The sequence below is a fragment of the Dasypus novemcinctus genome, chromosome 12 (assembly GCF_030445035.2).
Source record: "Dasypus novemcinctus isolate mDasNov1 chromosome 12, mDasNov1.1.hap2, whole genome shotgun sequence".
NCBI lineage: Eukaryota > Metazoa > Chordata > Mammalia > Cingulata > Dasypodidae > Dasypus > Dasypus novemcinctus.
This window is the reverse complement of record NC_080684.1, coordinates 53,705,389-53,711,107: the sequence shown is the minus strand read 5'-3', so window position 1 is coordinate 53,711,107 and position 5,719 is coordinate 53,705,389.

Genomic DNA, 5,719 nt, shown 5'->3' with positions numbered 1-5,719 from the left:
GCCGCAGCTGGTCACTCAGAGGCCCAGGGACGTCGCCTCGCTCACGTGAGCATTTAAAGGGCGTCTCCAGAGGCAGGCGGAACCGGCCTATTCACCGTAGTGACTCAGCCGAGGTGCTGCAATAAACCGGCCGTGGTGGTTTTCTAGTATTCCTCGGAATATAGGCGTCTGGAAGCTTAGGTCTATGTTTTGGTATCTGTCCAAACGCCGAAAAAGGAAACCGCTACAGGGGTCTTAATGGAACAAAGAAATCCAAGTTTATTTAGATCCAGTAAATTCATTTGATCTATGAAGAGATCATGCCCTATGAAATTATGGATTTGCGAGGGGAAGGCCCAATTGCAGAAACGGAATTTTATTATTTAGAAAATAATTTCTTTAAATATTATTTAGAAAATAATTTCTTTAAAACAACACCGTTTAGTACCTATAATATGCTAGGTTGTGCTGACTGCTGGAGATAATAAAGCTAGACATAGATCCTGCTATTCAGCTCTCAAACAATTATTGTCACAACACCACTTACATTGTGGAAAAACCTGTCTCACACTCCTCATATTTAAAGTGTGCATTTAGCCAATTCATTTAGAAAGAGAACGTCTGGTTAGCATTAAAAATCTGAGCCTTTATTTGAAATTAAATTATATTTCCTCACCTTTTCCAGTTAATTGCTCACAGTGAAAGAGGAGACAACCAGTTTTAGACATAGTATCCAAATGTATTTTAGCCCACCAAGAGTACTTTTTAAAAACTGTTTCTTTTCTTTAAAATAAAAAAAAATCAATTTTATTGATATATATTAAGAAAGCATAGAATCCATCCAAAGTGTACAATCAGTGGTATTTGGTGTAATCACATAGCTGTGTATTTATCACCTCAATCATTAGAGCATTTTCATTATTCCAATAATAATAAAAATAAAAACAAGACAAAATTCCTCATCACCTCTCTAACACTATTCTCCCACTGCTGTATATAGCTGCTATTGTTTCCATCTCTCTGGTTTATTTGTATTTATATTTTATTAAAAAAACATTTTATATATGAATATTACCATATTCATATTTCACATGAGGTTTCACTCTTATACAGCCCCAAGTTACATTTTTTTAGCTTTCCTTCTAGTAACATGCATGTTCTTAGACTCTCCCTTTCAGCCACTCATACCCACATTTTGGCACTGCTGGTTACAAACACTATGATGTGCTTTCACCATTTCTATTCATTGCCAAAGATTTACAAGCAACCTTTTATCCAGTTCTGCACAGGTTAACCATTAGCTTTCTGTTCTTTACCCTCCTTCTATTTTCCAGTGACTTAAATTCTAGTTATTAATTCCATAAGTCTACACAATATATTTATTTCATAATAGCACAATCATACAGTATTTGTCCTTTTGTGTCCAACTTACTTTGCTCAACATAATGTCCTCAGGGTCATCCATGTTGTCATAAGCTTTACAATTTAATTTCTTCTTACAGCTGCATAATATTACATTGTGTATGCAGACCACTCTTTGTCCATTCATCAGTTAATGAACACTTAGGCTGTTTCCATCTTTTGGCAACTGTGAATAACACCGCTATGAACATCAGTATGCAGATATCTGTTCATGTCGCTGCTCTCAGTTCTTCTGGGTATATAACTAATAGTGGTATTGCCGGGTCACATGGCAAGTCTATATTCAACTTCCTAGGAATTGCCTAACAGTCCTCCACAGTGACTGTGCCATTCTACATTCTTACCAATAGTGAAAGCGTTCTGATGGTTCCACATTCTCTCCAATACTTGTAGTTTTCTGTTTTGCTAATTGTGGCCAGTCTGGTAGATATGAAATACTATATAATTATAGCTTTGATTTGCAGTTCCCTAACATCAACAGTGATGCTGAACATTATTTTCATGTATTTTTTCACCATTTGTATTTCTTCTTTGGACAAATGTCTATTGAAGTCTTTTGCCCATTTTTTAATCGGATAGTTTGTCTTTTTATTGTTGAGTTGTAGTTATCTCTTTATATATCGTGGATATTAAACCCTCATGGTATATGTGATTTCCAAATATTTTTCTCCCAAGTTGGCTGCCTTTTCACTCTTTTGACAAGATCCCGTGTACGTCAAATGTGTTTAATTTTGAGAAGGTCCCATTTATCTGATTTTTCTCTTGTTGCTTGTGCTTTGGGTATAAGATTCAAGAAACCACCACCTACCACAAGATCCTGAAAATGTTTTCTTATATTTGCTTCTAGCAGTTTTATGGTCCTGGGTTTTATATTTAGGTCTTTGATCCATATTGAGTTGATTCTTGTATAGGGAGTGAGTTAGGGATTGCTTTTCATTCTTTGGGTTATGGATATCCAGTTCTGACAGCCCAATTGTTGAAGAGAATGTTTTATCCCATTAACATGGACTGAGTAGCTTTGTCAAAACCAGTTGGCCATAGAGGTGAGGGTTTATTTCTGGACTCTCAATTCATTTCCACTGACTGATGTGTCTATCTATGCCAATACCATGCTGTTTTGACTGCTGTAGCTTTGTAATACATTTCAAAATTAGGCAGTAAAATTCCTCTCATGTTGCTCTTCTTTTGTAGAATGCTTTTGGCTATTTGGGTGCAATTTCCCTTCCAAATGAATTTGATAATTGCGTTTCCTATATCTGTAAAATTGGAATTTTTATTAGTATTGCATTGAATCTATAAATCAGTTTGGGTAGGATTGACATCTTCATGATATTTAGTCTACCAATCCACAAACAAGGAATGTCTTTCCCTTTGTTTAGGTCTTTAATGATTTCTTTTAGCACTGTTTTGTAGTTTTCTGCACTATTTTGGTTAAATTGATTCCTAGATAGTTGAGTCTTTTTGTTGCTATTACAAATGGAATTTTCCCCCTTATCTCCTCCAAGGAGTGCTCTATACTAGTGTAGAGAAACATTACTGATTTTTGTGTTTTTTATCTTGAATCCTGCCACTTTGCTGAAATCATTTATTAGCTCAAGTAACTTGTTGTAGACATTTCAGAATTTTCCAAATATCGGATCATGTCATCTGCAAATGGTGAGTTTTACTTCCTTGATTCCTATTTGGAAGGCTTTTATTTTATTTTTTTCCTTATCTAATTGTAGCACAATGTTGAATAATAATGGTGACAGTGGGCATCATTATCTTGCTCCTGATATTAGAGGGAAAACTTTCAATCTCTCCCCATTGAGTATGATTTTGGCTGTGGGTTTTTCATATATGCCCTTTACCATATTGAGGTCTGTTCCTATCTTTCAAAGTGTTTTTATCAGGAAACTATGCTGGATTTTGTTAAAAGCCTTTTATGCATCGATTGAGATAATCATGTGGTTTTTATCCTTCAATTTGTTAATGTGGAGTATTACCTTGATTGATTTTCTCTATGTTGAACCAGCCTTGTATACCAGGAATTGATCCCACTTGGTTGTGATGTATAATCCTTTTGATATGGTGTTGGATTCTATTTGCTAGTATTTTGTTGAGAATTTTTGTGTTTATGTTCATTAGACAGATTGGTCTGTAATTTTCCTTTTTTTTTTTTTTTTTTGGTAGTGTCTTTGTCCGGCTTTGCTATTAGGGTGATGTTGGCTTCATAAAATGTGTTGGATAATTTTTCCTCCTCTTAAATTTTTGGAAGGGTTTAGACAGGATTGGTGTTAATTCTTCTCAAAATGCTGGGCTAGAATTAATTTATAAAGCCATCTGGTCCTGGACTTTTCTTTCTTGGGAGATTTTTTTTTTCAAGATTTATTTATTTATTTCTCTCCCCTCCCCCCCCCACCCCAACCCCAGTTGTCTGTTCTTTGTGTCTATTTGCTGCGTCTTCTTTGTCTGCTTCTGTTGTTGTCAGCGGCACGGGAATCTGTTTCTTTTTGTTGCGTCATCTTGTGTCAGCTCTCTGTGTGTGCAGCACCATTCCTAGGCAGGCTGCGCTTTCTTTCGTGCCAGGCGGCTCTCCTTACAGGGCGCTCTCCTTGTGCGTGGGGTTCCCCTACTCGGGGACACCCCTGCGTGACACAGCACTCCTTGTGCGCATCAGCACTGCGCATGGGCCAGCTATGCACGGGTCAAGGAGGCCCGGGGTTTGAACCGCGGACCTCCCATGTGGTATACCGACGCCCTATCCACTGGGCCAAGTCCGCCACCCCTTGGGAGATTTTTGATGACTGATTCAATCTCTTTAAATGTGATTTGTTAAGTTCTTGTATTTCTTGTCACATCAGTGTAGGTTGTTTGTGCTTTTCTAGGAATTTGTACATTTCATCTAGGTTGCCTAGATTGTTGGCATACAGTTTCTTTTAACATCCTCTTATGATCCTTTTTATTTCTGTGGGGTCAACCATAATTTCCCCCACTTCATGTATGATTTTACTTATTTGCGTCTTCTCTCTTTTTTTCTTTGTTAATCTAGCTAAGGGTTTGTCAATTTTATTCATCTTCTCTGGATTTGTTGATTTTCTCTGTTTTTTCTCAGTTTCATTTATTTCTTCTCTAATCTTCATTATTTCTTACTTTCTGCTTGCTTTGGGAAAGGTTTGCATTTCTTTTTCAAGTTTCTCTGGTTGTTCAGTTAGATCTTTGATTTTAGCTCTTTCTCATTTTTTAAAATTGAGTGTGTAGGGTTATAAATTTCCCCTTCAGGGCTTCAGCCCTTCAGGGCTGCATTCACCATATCTCATAAGTTTTGGTCCGTTGTTTTCTCATTTTCGTTCATCTCAATGTATTTACTAATTTCACTTACAATTTCTTCTTTGATCCATTGATTATTTTGGAGTGTGTTGTTCAGCCACCACACATCTGTGAATTGACCTCTTTCCCATCTATTATTGTTTCCCAGTTTCGTTTCATTATGATCTGAGAAAGTGTTTTGTATAATTTCAATCTTTTTATATTTATTGAGACTTTCTTTGTGACCCAACATGTGGTCTGTCCTGGAGAAAGATCTTAGAGTACTTGAGAAGAATATATAATCCACTGAGTTTTGTGCAATATTAAGTATATTTCTGTTAAGTCTAGCTGGTTATCATATTGTTCAAATTCTCAGTTCCCTTGTTGATCTGTCTTGTTTTAATGATGAGAGTGGTGTGTTGAAGTCTCCAACTATTATTGCATAGATACCCATTTCTCTCTTCAGTTTTGTCAGTGTTTGCCTCATGTATTCTAGGGCACCCTCATTAAGTGTACCTTTTATTAATATGTAATGACTTTCTGTATCTCTTATAATTTTTTTGCATTTAAAGTATGTTTTGTCTGATATTAGAATAGCTACCCCTTCTCTTTTTCGGTTACTGTTTGTATGGAGTATCTTTTTCCAACCTTTCATTTTCAGCCAGTTTGTATTCCTGGGTCTAAGGTAAGTCTCTTGTAGGCAGCATATTAGATGGCTCATGTTTTTTCATTCATTCTGTCAGCCAATATCTTTTGATTGAGTAGTTTAATCAATTCATTTTCAATGATATTACTGTAAATGCATTGTTTACTTTCACAATTTTATTCTTATTTTTGTCTGTCTTTTTACTCTTTTGGTTATCCTTTCAACTATTCTTGTCTTCTATACTCTCCTTCAAGTCTCTGTCTCCTCTTTTTTTTTCAGGCTGTAAGTATCCCTTTAATATTTCCTGCAAATGGATTATTTTCTAAACTTTTAGTTTCTGTTCATTTGTGAATACTTTAAACTCACTTCCATATTTGAAGGACA